General features: G+C 47.8%; 1 protein-coding gene and 1 long non-coding RNA gene across 2 annotated transcripts in view; one reads left to right on the top strand and one right to left on the bottom strand.

Annotated features, from left to right (window-relative positions):
* Positions 1-2807, bottom strand: part of Gm35396 (predicted gene, 35396) — a 28968-nt gene extending 26161 nt beyond the window's left edge. The window contains exon 1 of the long non-coding RNA NR_168304.1: positions 2717-2807. This is a non-coding gene — a long non-coding RNA (predicted gene, 35396). The remainder of the gene's footprint in view (positions 1-2716) is intronic.
* The window catches only part of Ttll11 (tubulin tyrosine ligase-like family, member 11), a 228581-nt gene that overhangs the window by 93368 nt on the left and 117057 nt on the right, over positions 1-18156 (top strand). The gene's annotated exons all lie outside the window — the stretch shown is intronic.

The raw sequence follows: 18156 nt of genomic DNA, 5'->3' as shown, positions 1-18156 counted from the left end.
TTTATTGGCCCCACACAATCTTAATTAAGCAGATGTCCCTCAACCCTCAACCCCAAGGCTTCCCTGGAAAGGTGCCGAAGAACTATAAGAAAGGTGCCAGCACGTGCCTGTACACCCTGCACCTCCATACAACCTGGGTCCTGTAACCCCTGGGGCCTTTCCTGGTGAGGCTGAGAACAGTCTAGATGTTGTGTGTGCAGAGGAGCCTGACCCCAGTGACTGCCTTCTGAACATAGCTAATAGCACTTTCTTTGCTGGTTCATGAGGGTTTCTGCCTGTAATCTCAGCCCTCAGAGGCTGACAGGATTGCCACAGATTCAAGGAAAACCTGTACTGCTTAGTGAATTTTTGCCTAGGTCAGGGCTATAATATCAGACGATGTCTCAAAAAATTTTTTTTTCTTTTGTGGCTAAGAGACAGCATTCAGTCTTCACTCTGTAGAAGCTACTACTAAGGGCTTCAGCAAGTCACATAGCTGTCTTGAGCCTCCAGGAGTCTTTTCTACATAATATATAATGACATGTAAATAAAACAACAGTAACTACATTCAAATGAAACAATTTAGTGGGCACTTTTTTATTTGGTTTGGTACTGTTTTTTGAGAGGCAGTCTCCCTTTGTGGGCCATGCTAGCCTGGAACTTGCATTCATTCAGTCCTTGTGGCTCGGTTCCCTGAGGCTTGGAGTCCTAGGTCAAGTGCCACCACACTGTTGACAGAAGACTCTTTCTAATGTGCATTTTACTGATCGGCGAGAAAACAAGCCAAATCAAGGACTGACTGCTACTTTTCTTCTTGCAGCATTTTGAGTTTAAAACTAGTGATGGATCCTAAGTCTGAGGTGGAGAGATTACCATGGACTTCCACAGACACCAGAGAGGGTGCCTGGTGGACTTGTTTCCAGGCACCAAGATATCACTGGGACTTGTGTGTTTGGGAGGTTAGGAGAAATTGCCTTTGGAGTAAAGCAGGGAGACAACCATCACAGCAAACGAAGGTGACTGGAAACTTTTTAGTAGCTAGAAACTATTGATTTCCCTCCTGGGGCTCAGTGGAGGAGCCCTAAGAATGTGGAACTAAGGAGGCTGGCACTTAAGAGTCTGGAAACCTCATCTTTGTGAAAGTAAAATTCATATGCTGTAAATTTTAAACGTATACACCTTGAGGGCCTGGGTTATAGCTCAGTGATAAACAGTTGTCGAGCATGTGTGAGGCCTTATATTTGATCCATAGCAACCCCTCCCCGAAAAAGCAGACCATAGCAACCCCTCCCCCCAAAATCAGACAATCCAGTGATATTTAGGGACATTTGGTACATGTCCAGTGTTACAGGGCTATCAGTCTATCTAGCTCCAAGCATGTCTGTCACTCCGTGAGAAACCCATCCCTCTAAACACCCCTGCATCCCCAGTCCTCCTCCCGCCCCCCCTCCCCGCCACCCGCTGCTGGCCATTCCCACCCTTGAGGGCTGCCTATCTGCCACTTCCTGTACTTGGTGATTTTGTTTTTTTAAAACAGAATTTCACAATAAGTAGTCTTCTGTAATTGGCTTCTTTCATTTGTATAATGTCCCTGAGGTTTAGCAATGCTACAGCAGGTGTTAGAGCTTTATATAGATTATAATCTGTTATATAGATTAGATACACTGCAGTTTGGTACCTGTTTGTCAGTTGATGGGCAGTTGGGCTACGTCTGCTGCTAGGGTTAACTTCTGATTTGGGTCTCCTATATTAGAGGTCACTTTCACAGAAGGAATTTTTTTTTTCTGCCTTACGGAGCCACTAGAACCTCTGATGTGATCAGACCCTCACTTCATTGGCAGAGGCTCAGAGATCACTACCCTAGTCATCTGCCTGTCTCAAGATGCTTTCTCCCAGACATCTAAAGAACATTGACTTGGCAGCGGTGAACTTGGCAGCCAGGGCTGGGCGAGGTCCTTAACATCTCATCGTGCTCTGGGCTCAGCCGTGTCACTTCCTTCCCTGAGGGCACTGAAAAATGCTGGCTCCTGGGTCACCAAGGGGTCAGTCAGTCAGGCTACACTTTCAAACTACCCGATGGTGACAGCCAGTTCCTAAGCCTCGGTGACAGTTGATCCAAGTGATGGATGAAGGCATTCCACACCCATGCCTCCCCCTGAGTAACCTCTTCCCACCCAGAAACTATGCTGGAGAAGGTTCATGAGTTGTTCCAAGTCACAAGACTCATTAGAGGTGAGGTAGAAATGACCAGAGTTCCTTACTTTGAGATGGGTTCTGCTGCACATTGAAAGTTCAGCATCAAAGAGAAAGGGAAAATGAGAAAAACCCCTTTTCTCAAGGTATTTTGGTTGCCCAAGTCTTTGTTTTGAAACCTATCAGACATCGTCCCCAGCTATTCTCAGAGGAGGTCCTAGTTTGGGGGAGGTACGTCTAAGTCCAGAGGGGCCACTTTACTTGCTTTCCTGTCCTGAATGTCTGTCTTTCTGGTAACTGGACTTTCCTTGGGAATTATAGCCTTCTGGAATCCCAGAATTTATAAAGTGTGCCAGGGAGGCAGGCGCGGAGGAATCTGGGGGAGATTTTATGGAGCCTGTGATACCTCTTAGTGCCTGGGTTATACTCTGCTTGCCTTTGATTCAACTACAGCTGTTTGATACATGACTTATGGAAGCCCAGAAGGCCCCCTTCCCACAGTAACTTGGCACAGTCTACTCCCATTTCATTTACCCCTTCTCACCATAATAGCCCTGCTGTAAAGAATGGAGGGAGCCTGCCTCGGTGCGACTGATTGAGATGTCCACTCTTCTTACCTTGGCAAGCATTTCTCTGGGCTCCTTTACCATCAGAACCAACAGGTGAACCTCCAAAGCAGGTAGATTCTACATAGAACCCAGGACAAAGGGGAGGCATTCTGAGAGCAACTGAGAAGAGGAACCTCCCAGGCACACAGTTGGCATAGCTGGGATTCTGAGTGTGACCAAGGAGTGTGGCTTTGTCCTGTCCTCGAGAAGAGGGAGGAAGCACATGAATCAGAACGCTCATAAGCTCAGACTCCTCCCGCTTGCATTGGCAGTACTGAGTAATAATAGAAATGATGAATTCATTTATTAAAAGGCTTACTATTTTTATTTTATGTATATGGACGCTTTGCCCTGCATGTCTATGATGCAGTCAGTGCCCACTGAGGCCAGGAGAGGGTGTCAGATTCCCCTGAAACTGGAGTTAGAAATGGTTGCTAGCTACATGTGAGTGCTAGGAATTGAACCCCAGTTGTCTGAAAAAGTAGCCAGCACTCTTAACTCTTGAGCCACCTTTCCAGAACTATGTGCACTAAGCGTGCCATCCTAACAAAAGGGGCAGCATCCTCCTGCTGGTGATCATGCTTCTGGGAACAGACTCTTCCAGAGGAACCATCTCCCTCTCCAACAGACTGGTCCATCTGTGTGTATACACAGCTGACCTTTGGTTGAAATCCTGAAGTTCAGCTGATGCCAAAGAATTCTTTATGCTGAACCCCAAGGACCAGCATACACAGATCCATGTGTCATCGAATTAAAAAAGTCGGGGTCAAAGTAAGGTGACTGTTCATATGTTCATTTGCATTTCATTTGCATCAGGGGTGCATTAGAGAAACAAGATTCCTTTATCTTGAGTGTTTGTTGAGCACTTACTGTGTGTCAAGAGGAGGACTCCAGAAGCAAATTAGCTCACAGGCCAGAAGGGGAGGTGAGACCCATACATAACGATCTGCAAGGTGGAGCAGGCTAAGTACAGTGGATGCAAGGAGAAATCGTCAAGAAGGAAGAGCCTATGGAGGCAGCATTTCCTGGCAGGAAGAACTTCTAAAGCAGGTGAAGAGGCAGCGCTGCAGCTGAGGTGTAAGTGAGTAGGGCTTGAAATACAAAGACAAGAGGAAGGATGTCCCTGGGGGAGGAAGCAGCCGCAGGAGGCTCCGCGGGGAGTTCTGAAGAGTTCAAGGAGGCTGGAGAGGCAGGTGCAGGAAGTAGGGTGAAGAGAGGAGGGAGGTAGAAGGAGAGAAGGGCCATGGAAGCCCAGAGCCCAGAGGGGGCAGCCTGGTGTCAGAAGAAAGAATCCAGAGCTTGTTTTCCGAGTGGAATGTGTGGGGCTTTGAAGGAGCCCAGAGGTGACACAGGACCTTGTGTATGCGTGTGCCATTCCTGGAAAGAAGGCCAGAATTTTATTATCTAAGGCCAAAGTTGGATGCTCCATCGCCCAACCCTCCGAAGGTTGGGGACCTTGTGGTTTGCATCTACGCCGCCTGCCTGGTCCTCGAAGGTCTCAGGCTCCGGTGGGTTGTCAGTAATCTAGAAACATGTGGGTGCATTTCCATGGGAAACCAGACAGGACGTGACTAATGATACGCACATTTCTCTGTGTGAAACACGCCAAGTCATTTCCATCTCAAAATGTGGAAATGCTGAGTGAGGAGTGAGCCTCTCCTGTGTGGAGTCTGCTGAGGGAGCCACTTCTGAGGCTGTCAGGAAAAGTGCATTTCCTGAAGAGAGTCATTCAAGAGGGCCATCAGGCAGCAACTGGGTCTCTCTACCACAGGTATGCAAGTGCCCCACCCCCTATCTGAGTAGAGATGGGAAACTGGATGGACATAAAGCCAGTCAGTTAACATTATGGATAAAGTGCTTGCCATGCAAGCCCCAGGGATGGGAGTTGAGACTCGAGGACCCACACAGAAACCAGTGTAGTGTGGGATGGCCGGCCCCCTGTATGGTAGAGAATATGGTAGAGGCCACCTGTATTCCCAGAATTTGGGAGGAGGGTTCTCAGTGAGACAGCTAGCTGGTCTGGGTTTAGAGGAAGACCCTGCCCCAGTGAATAAAGTGGAGACCTGTCTGTTTCTTCACTGTAAGCTAGAGCAGGGACTTGTCTCTCAATTTATGTGGGCTAAGCAAATGAGCAGGTGATTCTGTGTGTAAAAAACCTCAGCCAACCAGGAAGTTTCTTGCTTTTCCGTAATGTTCCAAACCAGAACGGCTGAAGTGTAAGCTGCGGTGTAGAGAGAAGTTAGATCTTTGGTAGGCAGGATTATCATCAAAAGTCAGACAGGGGTTTGTCTCCCTCTACAGATAATGACCACATCGTCTGAGGGAAGAGAGAGCCACTGAGGTCAGAGAGAGATCCACTCGTGGCTTGTGTGTAGATGGAAAGCAGAGTGGGTAAGCACAGGGCTCGGCAGTCAGATGCTTCAGGGGTAAATCCTGGCTCTGTCATTTATAGCCATAAAAGGTTTTGTCTCCCCACTCTGCTTCCTTCATCCATAAAAGGGAGTTTTGCAATTGGATTTTTTTTTTTTTTAATCTGCAAAGCAATGAAAAGTTCTTGCTTTGGAGGGAGGGAGAATCTTGCTTATTCCTGGGAGAGCCCTTGCTATGGGAAATGTTCAATCTGAATAGTTTTAAATAAGTGGACCACTGTGTGTGTGTGTGTGTGTGTGTGTGTGTGTGTGTGTGTGTGTGTGTGGTGTGTGTGTGTGTGTGTGTGTGTGTGTGTGTGTGTGTGTGGTGTTCAGGGGAAAGTATGGAAGAAGAGGCGGTGCAGTAGGAAGAGCTACGGCCATGACAGGTTAATCTTTGGCTGTGGGGAGGGATTTGATTTCCCTCTAATTATCTGCTAGATTAAAAGAAATGGAAGACGAGAAGGAAGGTCTGCTTCCATGTCCCCAGAGCCCTGGGTTATCACACCAAATGGTCGGCAATTTCTCCAGCTGCTTTCTTTCCTCTTTTCATGCAATTTCCATTTCTTCCTTCACTTTCAGCAACTCTCAAGGCAGAGGCTAATGTGTGGGGCGTGGGAGAGGGCAGGATCTGAGCAGTTCAGAGCAGTAGGATCTGGCCTCATGCTCGCTTGTCTACTACCCCTGCACCCTTGCAAGTCAGGGCTGCCTGTGAGCAGAGCACTACTCCACAGCCCCTCGGGCTGCAGAGCCCGCTCTCCCTGGCCGGTGGATGGCTTCCTTAACGTTGAGTGGATCCCCTCTTCCTCCAGACTGTGCTATCCCCTGCAGCATGGAAGCTGCTAGCATGTCAGTGGGTGCACAGGGGAAAGCTGGTCTGCATGTGGACCTGACCAGAGGCTGGGTCAGTAATGCACCTGAACCTGGTGAGGAACAGAATGCAGTGGGAGTGCCAACAAGGAGACCAGCTGGGCCTGCCCCAGGGAATGTGAGGCAGGGTGAGGTGGCGGAGAGCCTCAGCAGAAGCTCCAGCACAGTCCTAATGAAGCTTCTTGGGTACCAGAAAATGGGTAGGTACTATTGCATCCATAGCGATGTCACTCATGAAACTGGAAGCTAGAAACGCAGCTATGCCCCGCCCCAGACAGCTATGCCTCCCATGGAGGCATGGACTGCTTTTACTCCTAACTCTTAGTTTCTGCCCCACCCACAGTGCCACAGCAGCATGTTCAGAGGCCTCCTTGCTGGCTCAGTCCCTGGACCCAGGGACATCTTGTCTTTGAGGTTCCTGTGGTGACTAATATTGACTTGCCAAGATCTAGGATCACCCAAAAGGCAAGCCTCTGGGACTGTCTCTGGATGTCTAGACTAGGTTAACTAGGTTAGGAAGATCCATCCTGAATGTAGGCTGGGGTTCTGGACTAAATAAAAGATGGGGGGCGGGGAAACTGAATCCCAGCATTCATCTCTCTCTGCTTCCCGACTGTGGCGAAATGACCAGCCCCCTCACACTCCCCGCTGTGCCACAGTGAACTGCAAGCTCATGTGTTGAGCCTTACTAAACCCTGCCCTCCTCAAGCTTTCCTCTGTCAGGTGCTTTATTCCAGCAACCCACAGTGGTTGCCTGTAACGCACTGTAGTCTCTCAGAGCCTCACAGCAGCTTTGGCATACTTAGGGGGCACTTGGCTCCAGCTGTGCGTTGCCCCGTGTCTGCCAGGGCTGGGGGTGGCGAAGGAGCTGAACTCTGGTGCAGGGGTGGAGGGCTTCTCCAAAGCACTTCACCATCACTATCATTTCCCATACACCTGCAAGGCGCTCTGCTGTCTCACAGTCATTCCAGACCGGTTACTATTAAGCACCCTCCGCAGTGTGCAGGAGGCATCCCGAGAGTCCGTTCTTTAGGCCAAAAGTCCAAGGTGCAGGAAGGCTGTCTTCTTCAGCTCTGGGTCTTAGGACCCCATCTCTTGCTGCAAGGAAGAATAAGCCTGTATATGAAATCAGCTGAGGTGGGACTTCTACACACAATGAACCCTGTAAAATGCCGTAGGGGACAGAGACTAGACTCTGTCCTCCAAGGCCTGATTAAGTAGAGGATCTGGAAATCCTCTCTTAGGAAGGAAAAGGGATGCACTGAGGATGTCTCAGCTTAGAGGAGAGAGAGCCAAGAGCAGAAGCCATGTGTAGCTTCAAAGATCATAGGGGGAGATGGAATAATGTCTCTGCAGGTGCCAGTGGCGGAACAAGGAGCTGAGGCTGAAGTTGGAGGTGGAGACAGTAAAACTCAGGTGAAAGAAAGGAAAAGCAAAAGGCTTTCCTTTGTCTGCAATGCTACCAACAGACTCAAAGGAGTCACGAGTTCCATGCAGCCTGCAGCTGGAAGTAACCAAGCCAAGGTCAAATAAGGTGGAGTAAAGGAAAGGCAGCCCTGGGATGACTACACATGGGTTCAGAGTCTGGGCATACAATCCAGCCAATCACTTAACCTCCCTAAATGCCAGCTTCCATGCTATACAGTGGGATAATGGTGGACCGGTGTCTGAGTTGCACATTTAACTGGAGTATTACTCAATGCTGAAGGAGAACAACTCAAAGCAGCCAGGGCTTTATTAGTCAGCTTCAGAGGAATCACACCCACTAGACTCCACTGTGATGATGCAGAGCCTCATGGTCAGCATGTGCTATAGCAAAGCCACCCTCCTTATAACAGCAGAAGGAAGGGCACACAATATCACCTCAAGAGCGGGCCCTCAGTAACCGGCCTCTGCCCACCAGCCTCTACTTTCTACAGTTTCCCCCACATCCCAGGAGCCCAGGAAGTATGCACCCACCTATGAATGAGCCCGTTGATGAGACCAGGACCTTCATGGTCTGGTTAGCTGGGCCCTACTTCTGAATATTGCAACACTGGGGGGCCAAGCCTTCCATTCATAAGCTTTGGGGGACACATTGTAGACCCAAACCATAATAGTTATTAGGAGAAAATAGGGGATCAGAACAGCTCTCAGGGTACATCCTCTCCAGAAGTTTCTATCGGGTTCTTCCTAGGCGTGTGGCTCATGTTACCTGCATGCTCCTTGTCCTTGTGATAACATAGAAAGAGTACAATTGAGATCCCAGCCGTCTGCCAGCCTCTCTTGTCTCTTCCCACTCCTGATTCCACCACTTCAGGATGAGGGTGGATACTCCACACACACACGCACACACACACACACACACACACACCTCCAACCACAGAGTCTCTACCCCACCTATCCCTGGCTTTAGGTCTGTCCCACCATCAGACACCCTCTGGGAAGCGATCCTTCAGCCCCTCCTCCGGGGTTCGGTGCTGAGATAATCAGGATGCCTCATAACTATATGTAAGAGGTGGACAGTAAGCCTGGGGAAGGACACCCTGGACACAGCTTCCCAATGACTCCAAGAGCAAGGATGCCCCAGTTCATAACGCTTGCCACCAGAGCACTGAGAACAATATGGAGCTGCACCATAAACTCACATTTTGTTCATCCGCCTTCTTTCCCTGCCTTTCTGTGTGGGTTTCTTAAGACAATCAAAGTATTAATGATTGTCAAACCTAACCTTTAAGGCACCGTCACATCCATTTAAAACACTTCTTCTAATAAGGGAGAGGTTGCAGCCCCCTCCCCCACCCTTTCCATTCTCCCGCAGCTGGTTTGCAGGCAAAGTCCTAGATGCATTCTTAATTTTGACTCAGCCTTTCTCTCCAGCAGAACAATTGGGGGCGGGGGACCGGGGGGGGGGTTCTCTAGGCAACAGCAACAATTCTGTCTCATTTGTTTGTTTGGTTGTTTTTTTTTTTCCTTCACTGTAACACAGCAGCTTGCAAGGCTGCTGATTTGAACCTCGGTCCTTCTAGGAACATGTCCTTCCTTTATGATCAGTAAATATAACTTGCAGATTTTAGCCATCAAATTATTGAATGTGGAAGTGCCTCCCTTTGCTTCATGACTATTTTAAAACAGAACAGTAGACAAATCCTACCTTGCTCCCATATTTCGCTGGAGCTCTGGCCTCCTCGTGTTTCTGTTTTATCCAATTGCCCTGACCAGTGAGCTCTCCTTTCCTCTGCTCCCTGCCAGGACAAGGCCAAGATGGCCATGGAGGACAAGTCATCCTCCAACCCCTTAGTTTACCCTTGGATCTCCAAATGTCCTTGCTGGAAATAGAATTTGAAGCAATCCCTTTTTTTACAGACTGGGATGTTGTAGTCTGTGCTGCCAGAGGCAGAAGGTTTAAGAGTCCTCTGGGCCTGGATTTGAGAACAGCTTTTCCCCTTGCTCTCTGTGAAATCTGGGGCAGTTGACTTCCCTGAGCCTTGGTTTCTCCATCAGTAAAATGTCTGTAATGGTAAAAAGCTGCTTAGCAGGAATGTTGCAATGGTAAAGTGAGCCACTGCGTCTAACCCACGGCACACACTGCCTGGATATGGGAAGCATTTCATGAGTGGTAATTGTTTGATAATTAGCCTGTTTGCTAATCTCATTTACTACCACAGTGCTGAACACATAAGGCTAATATCACTAGCATTAACGTTATTACAATCCTCACAAATAGATACATACAGTTGTCCTTCCCAGCATTCCCCATGGTACCAAAACCTGTGGATGCTCAAGTCCCTTACATAGAAGAGCAGAGTGTCTGCGTGTAACCCACATACCTCCCCCCATAGACTTTAGATGAGCTGCAGATTCCTTGTAATACCTAATACAATGTAAGTGTTGCCTATGCAGTTGCTATGCTGTATTGTTCAGGAAAGGACTCTTTGAAAATAGGATATTCACAGTCAGTAAAAATGTGGCTTCTTTCCCGAGGATCGCCCATCCTTGGTTGAATCCTTGGACACAGACCTCACAGATGCAGAGGGCAAACTGTATACAAGTTTCCTCCATTCAAGTCATGTGTATTTTATTTTCTGAAGACAGGAATTTATCTAAACAAATGGATAGTTTAACAAGAGTTCAGCAAGACTGAAGGAAGTCAACAGTGCCCATGTTCCTAGTTTAATTAACATGCTCCCCGATGCAAAGTATTCGGTCTGTTCGTGCCTCACATTGAAAATGCATCCCTCTAATTTCCATGAAGTTTTTGTCACACTGCATGGGCAGGGACCCTTAACACAGGCAGTCTCCTGGGGAAGGTAGCTCTGACTCAGCTAGGAGGCAAGGTCCTGGGCTTTGAGGGTCCCAGGCACTCTGAAGCTGACCTTGGCCAAATCTCTACCCTTTCCCGGCGTGAGGTTTGCTCGTCTCTACTCTCTGCCGTGTCCCCAAACCCGCAGCTTTTATAAGCACGATGATTTATCATTTGGAAGAGAGAGATAAAAATAAGAAGGAAGATTTCATCTTTTAAAAACCCTTGGACTCTGCAAATTTCGCTGGTTGCTTTTAAACCATTAGATATGAGGTGCCGGATATTGGAGGCCAGCCTAATTGGGAGCTGTAGCTCCTGTCTACTGTAGCTGTGCTTTCGAGAAGTGTTTCTGACAGTCTCTCACCACCCTGCCACTTGCTTCCAACTGCAGGGATCTGCTTCTCCTGTGGCAGTCACAAGAAACACTTCAGTCCTGCTTATAAACGTTAATTAGTTTGAAGAAGAGAAATAGGATTTGTGGTTCTTAAAATAGTTGCAGATATAGAAGGCCACTTCCCGGTGTTGTTGTAATCTGGATGCTTCATAAAGATACCACTGTGAGGCTTTGCGCGGATCCTCTGCCCAAGTTTATGACTAGCATCTTCCAAATTTTCGAGCTAGTGTGTGCATTTAGGGAAGAGATTGGTCCTGGTCCCTACACTTAGCTATTTTAGATGTGATCTCTGTGTCTCCCATGGTCTGGCTACAGGTTGTACCAGCTGTCTATGAGGCATCTTTCCGTTGATGTTGGAAGCCTGTTCAGTTGACCTTTGATTACAGTACTACGAATACGTAGTGTTGGTGAAGACCAGACAACAGTGTCTCTATGAGTAATATTCCAGATATGATGCTCATACATGAAATCCCAGCCTTTCCTTTGGAAGGCAGAAGAACTATGATGAGTTCAGGCCCAACCTGAGCTATGTTGTGAGTTTGAGATCAGGAGGGAGATCTTGAGTCTCCCTGGCTCTACCACTGGCTTGCTCTTTGATGCATGCTATGAGCCAGGTGCTATATTGGGCCTGTGGATGCAAAGATAATATTGTGTGTGCAGCTCTCTGCATCTCCTCAGCTCCACTGCTGTGCTGTTGTTTTATTTTTTATGTGTAGGGATGTTTTGCTTGTGTGCATGCCTTGCATCAAATGTGTGCCATGCCCACAGAGGTCAGAAGGGAGCTTTGGGTCCTTGGAACTGGAGTAACAGGCATTTGTGAACAGCTGTATGGGTCCTCTCCTGGGTCCATCCCCTGGTTAGTTTTAACTGTTAACTTGACATCACCTGAGAGGGGTGTCTCAACTGAGGGATTCCCTAGAACAGATTAGTCTGTGGGGGATTGTCTTGACTATTATTAACTGAGATTGGTAGATCTAATCCTACGTGAAGGTGATCCCACTTCATGGACTAAAGCCTGAACTGTCTGAGAGCGATGAGTCGTAGCCGAGCACGCAGCAAGCCAGCATGGGTGTGTGTTCTGTCTCTGCTCTTGGCTGTGGATGCATAGGGAGCTAGCTGCCTAAGCCCTGCCTTGACTCCTCTCAGTGATGGATGGAACTGGGACATGTAAGCTGAACAAACCCCTCCCTCCCCTAGTCGCTTTTGTCCAGATATTTCGTCATAGCCATAGATGTTAAACCAGAACAGCTGCTGAGGGTCCTTCCTGTTCCCAAAATCCATCAACGCTGTTATTGGGGCATTGCAGTCAGTCTTGGGCTGTCACCCAGGGCCTCGCTCCAGCAACAGGTAGTTCCTGGACAGGGTCCAGATAATAGAAGCCCCAGTAACACTTGGCTTGTGAGTGTAGTCACACCCCACATGAGGTCTGTTGGGTTTGGGAGTTTGTGTATTATGAGGACTTTCTTGTGTCCAAATAAACTGGTTTTAGCTCCTGCTTGGTGGTTGGAAAATATCGGTTCTTGGCACTTGTTGGTATTCAGGTTACCTTATACTGCACCTTAGATTCTGGCCTCTAAATTGGGGAAAGTTTAGTACCCTCTTTACGGTCAGTGCATTCATTTGGATTTATGTTTCCTCTTCTGGTTTGTTTCACACTTAAGACATTTTTGTAATATTACTCATCCCCCCTTTTCCCATTAAACTATGTGGATTAATCAGAGTTAAGAAAATCACCCTCATACAGCTTAATATTTATTTATCACACACCTGACCATGCGTAAGCCTCTTGTAAATTGGAACTCATATGGCACTGTAAGTGAACTATACCATTCCAGCTAGCCTATATAAAAGACACACAGTCCAGGTATTTTATTTATTTTATCACAAGCCATAAGCCTAGGTCTGGAGCTATTCTAACTCATTTCCCAGCCATTTGTCCCTTGTTACTTGTTGTTTCCCTGGTCCATCTCCTCTCATACTGCCGTCCTCCATTCGACACATCCTCTCTTCTTTCCTCTTCCCTCTCTCTCCCTGCAACCCCCCACCCCAACTCGATCCTCAAGCCCCACCTTTCTCCCTCTAAAGCCCAATCACAGGCTCTGGCATTTTATTGATCAGTTAAATTGGGGAACAAGGTTTATATAGCATCACTCGGTGTGCATGAGGGTCTGCTCATCAGTGAGGACGCTGGGGGGTGGGGGCAGATCTTGAGAGCCAGTGATTAGCATCAGAATACAAATAGCATCAGACCAGCGCACCACCTGGGAGCATGGAGGGAAGCCAGAGGAGCCCTCGCTTCCACCTAGCTTCAGAATTATTTGAGAATAAGATAAAAAAAAAATAAAGAAAAGAGAACCTGCATTTCACCCTCATTATGGAAGAGGTAACGGGGTGGGGGGGGCGCTTCAGAAAAATGACTCTTCCGATGTTGAATCTGAGTGAGGTTTTCTCTGTAACCCATGTGCAGGACTGTGGGGAACCAGAGTCAGGCCTGTAGTCAGTAGGAATGGGGAGGCAGTGGGTGTCTGGGCCCCCCTGCACACTGTCTTCCTCGACCCCAATCCTGGGCTGAAATGAGGCTCAGAGAACAGCACCCCTGACAAACAGAAGCAGACTTAGGTTCCAATTCTAGTCTCCCATGTTCAGCCATGGGATCCCCTTGCCCACACTGCACCCCATCCACAGAAGGAGCCATAATGGTGGGTTGCTGTGAAAATGGAGAGGGCTGATAGATGGATGTGCCACCCTTGTGTGCTCAATATATAACAATAAGGCAGATGACACAGCAGCACACAGACTTCCTCGGTAAATGGTATAGATTTACATAAATTGTTTCCATATAAGTATAAAGAAATACTGTTATGTTTTATGACAGTTTTTCTTTTTTTTAGCTAATCTGGAATTCTTTTTGCTGTTTGTTAGCACTACTTATTTCAATAGCCGGGCACCTGGTGCTTGCTCCCACCTTCCTCCTCGTTAGCTCGTACAAAGAAGGATCACAAGCCAGAAGGAAAGGAGAAATTAAATTAATGAGAAACCTCTGTGCATCTCGAATAGCCATTCTCTGATTCTATTTTTATATGTTCTCCTGGAAGCTGTCACATAATTCTGTAGCAGCCATTTCAAAGCATTTGTGCCAGTTAATTTATGCTGAGAAATCATTGGTGGGAATTTGACACAGGCCTGGCATGTCCGTAAGCCATCAGGCTTCAAAGGACAGTGCCGGTGTTAGAGGCAGCCCATGAGGAACACTCGGGAATGAAAAGAAGTGGACACCCGTGGCTTCTTGCTGGCTCCTCTGTCCTCCCTGTCATCATGGCCACTGGATTCACTGAGGGTTACTTTAGTCAGGAACTTTCTGGTTTAATTTAGACCCTAACCCTACCAAGTATCGTGATGCCATTTGACTGTTTCTGTGTTTGCCCCAGGACTTGGGCAAAGTCAGGGTTTGAACCAGGCTTGGCTCATGCCAGATCCCTCGTTAGTCTCACTGGAGCTGAGCTGAGACTGATGCATGCCCAGAGAAGGCCCTGTAAAGGCCCCTGTGGCATTTGTGCTATAGTTGCTTGGTATTAATCAACAGCTTCCCTCTTCCCCCAAAACATCACTGCTAATGTGTTGCTCCAGCCTCCTTGCCCTTTAAAAATAGTATTTCTCTTCCTCCCTTGATCAGTGTGATGTGGGAACTGACCCTACGATCCACCCCACCTTGTGTCTTAGGGAGGGTTCTGTCTCCGCTCTCCAGACAGGCTAGTCAGCTCTCATAGTTAGAAGGAATCCTTAAGTCACCTTATTTTGGCTCATGATTTTGGAAGTTTCAGTACAAAATGGGTTGTCTCTGGTGTTTATGGACCTGTGATGAGGCAGCACATGTGGTAAGGCCACATGGAGGAATCTGCTCTTCTTACAGGGGCTGGGGTTCTGCCTCTGTGGTTAAAAGCACAAGCTGCTCTTGTGGAGGACCCAAGTTTGGTTCCCAACACCCATGCAGGGCGGCTCATGACCACCTGTAACTCCAGCTCCAACAGATCTGGCACCCTCTTCTGGCTGCCAGAGGGTGGTGACATGCAAAAACTGCATTGCTGGACCACTTGAGCAACTGGCAAGTAGCTTCACCAGAGTCTCCTCTCCCTGCAACTGCACACTGCTCACATAATTGTGGGGATGGGGCTGGTACCCTTCTTATGAGTCTTGGGAAACACCGCCTCCTCTCTCCACGAGGGTGCTTCAGTCTGGAAGAAACAGCTCTACAATAGGAGTATTATTTAATATGACCATGTAGACCAAAATGAGGAGTAACAGAAGACAGGACTGTTTGTTTGTTTGTTTGTTTGTGACCAGCACCAGAAAAAGCTTTGTATAGTCAAATATCTTCTGAAAATGGGACCTGCCTGTGAGGACCCTGCAGGCTTGTTCTGTCACTGGCAGATCCAAGCAGATGGCAGATTTTGGAATGGTGGCTTTGATACCACAGACCCTGTGTAGGTCATCTGAGCTGTCTGAATGCCCAGCTCTCTCTGTGTGTGCATGTGTATGATGTATGTATGTGTGTACATATGTGTCTGAGTGCGCACACACATGTGTATGTGCACATCTGTGGAGGTCAGAGGTTAATCCTGAGAGTACTCCACATCAGTCTCCACACTAGTTTTTGAGACAGGTCCTTTATTGAACCTGGGACTCAGCAGTTCCAAAGCCTTAAGGACCCTCTGCTCCCCCTAGTCAGGTGCAGAATACCACTGCGCCCAGCTTTCCATGTGGGCACCAGGGATGCAAGCATAGGTCCTCATGCTTGGGCAGCAAGCACTTTGCCCACTGAGCCATCTCCCCCACCCCTGGATCCACCACTACTGTGAACGTGCTTCATAACTACTATGCTCATTGTGGTTTCACTGTAGTTACCAGTAAACACGTCATCCAACCAGTCTCGGAGTCCCTAGAGTTTTTACTTAATACTAGCATGTGAGAGTAAATGCTTATCCAAGGAAATAATTAGCAAATCATTAATTTCCTCCAAAACTGACCCTGCAGCTTAAACTTGGGTCTTATCCCAAGCTTGGTACACAGTAGTCCCCAACTTAAAATGCTCTGAGAGAATGGAGGAGGGAAGACTCAGTGCTCACTGCTGCTGCCTAAGGTGATAGTCACTGGGATACTCAGCATGCTAATTAGAGTTCATTTAATGTTACACAATCAGGACGCAGACAAGGATGCCAGCATTAGACTCGGGAGATCGGCCCGGCTGGCCCGTACATCACTCCCACTGCAAGACGCCACATTTCTGGGCAGATGCTCTTGGTGAGAAATGCTGAGAGTGGGCGTGTCCAGGGGTTAGGTCCTGAGCTTGAATCACGTGGCATTTCTGTCTGTACTCCCATCACAGGGGCGGGCTATGGGGTACTAAGAAAACCCACTTCCGGGTTGCTTCTCTGTGTTGTCCATTCAGCAGTGGTGTCGGGCACTCGCTAGCACCATGAAAGGCCACATGTTTGGCAGGTAGACTAAGGGAATGCAGGGTGGAGCTCCAGATCCCTAAATCCAGCCTGCTCTGTCACTTCCAGCTCTGTGACCTTGGGCAAGGTTGGCCTTTGTGCCTCAGCTTCTGTGTGTATGTATAAATCAGGAGAAGACCCACCACATCCACTGACTGCAAAGATCCAGATTCCATGTTTGTGAGTCCAGAGACTGGCAGGTGGAAGGGCACAGAGTAAAGCAGGCATCAACATCCAATACTTTTAGAGCCCTTAGACATGGGAGAGATTATCCAACCAACGGTAGACACTGTGTATAATTGCTATCATTTGCTAATTATAAAAATGTTCATAAAGTTTCCATTTTTCCATCTTTGTAATATTGAGGCCATTTTATCTTTTGATAACTATTGACTAAGTGATGGTCAGGGTTCCAGTCAATGACAATCCTTCCTTTACTGTTAGCTCCACGGGTCAGGACGGGGAGCTGACCCACAGTCATTGCTCTGGCTCTTTCTTGGCATTGCTGCGTTCTCACTGGTTAAGTGTGGGGGAGATGTAAAATGGGGGAGACTTGTCACTACTTCAGGGTCATTGAGAGGGTTAAGTTAGTCCATCTAAGGGCTTGGGGTATGTCTGGGTGTGTTGTAGCTATGGAACAAAGGGCAGTTGTGTGGCACACAGCTAAGGACATCAAGGTCTGTGCTTGGTGGTAAAGCAGGTGCTCATTAAATACAAGTTCTTTCATTCCTTTGCAATTCTCTCTCCCCTCTGCCTTCCACTAGCACCTGCCACTGTGACTGGGCTTCCCAGCTGTGGAGCTCTGCTAACTGGCAGAACCATGTTGGGGACAGAGGAGAAATGCCTGAGTAACTTCTGTTACTGACACCTGCCACTCTCCACCAGGAGGCTCCCACCAGGACTCCTCACAGACAGCTAAGGCAGGGACTGGCTGCCAGGCGCTCTTTTCCTGGCAACAATTTCCACTGGGACCTTGCCCACCACCGTTTCCTTTTTTATTGTCATAAAGTAATTGAGTCAAATTCCTCCAGCCAATAGCAGCACACAAAATGCATCTGTGTCTGTGTGGCAGCCTCATTAAAATTGCAGAATTATATTTTTCCTACTCTGGGGGCTTCTCTTTCTGAATTAAAAAAAAAAGCAACAAAAACCCTTTCTGTTTTATTTAGCTATTTGGAATTGGAATCTTTCTCTTGATACAACCTTTTCTCTGTTTATTCATTTGTTGGGAGTCAGGTGAGAGCTGAGCCATAGCGCATGTGTAGTGGTCAGAAGAGATCTTGTGGGAGTCACCCTTCTCCTTCCATCATGTGGGTTCAGGAGCCCAGGCTCAGCAGCAGGCGTCTGCTGGCTCAGTCCTCTCACCAGCCCCCTCAGAATCTTCCCGAGTGTGTTATACACCTGCTTCCAGAAATCAAAGAAAGCAATTTGACATTTGTTTTCTCTTTCCTTGTTGCCTTGGAATGAAGAGATGTGCTAATAAACTGGCTTTCAAAATACAAAACAAAACACTCCACACTCCTCCGGTTGTGTTTGCATTTCCCCCACGGTGTAAATACTCTTCCACTGTGGTTCTTAACAACAAGCTTAGAAAGGGTCTTGAATATTCATAGGCTGCTTGTAAAGGAATGGAAGCGCACAGCCATCTCTGTAGCCAAGTGGGAAGAACAGGCTACCAAACTCTGGTAGGCCTGGCTTTGGGACTCATTTAACACTTAAGAACTGGCTTCTACATGATAACCGCCAGTTGTGCCAGCACCATTTGTTGAAAATGCTGTCTTTTTTCCACTGGATGGTTTTAGCTCCCTTGTCAAAGATCAAGTGACCATAGGTGAGTGGGTTCATTCTGGGTCTTCAATTCTATTCCATTGGTCTACTTGTCTGTCGCTATACCAGTACCATGCAGTTTTTATCACAATTGCTCTGTAGT

This window comes from Mus musculus, chromosome 2 (genome assembly GCF_000001635.26).
Source record: "Mus musculus strain C57BL/6J chromosome 2, GRCm38.p6 C57BL/6J".
Classification (NCBI taxonomy): domain Eukaryota; kingdom Metazoa; phylum Chordata; class Mammalia; order Rodentia; family Muridae; genus Mus; species Mus musculus.
Note: the sequence above shows the minus strand (reverse complement) of the source record. Positions and strands in the feature narration are given on the sequence as shown.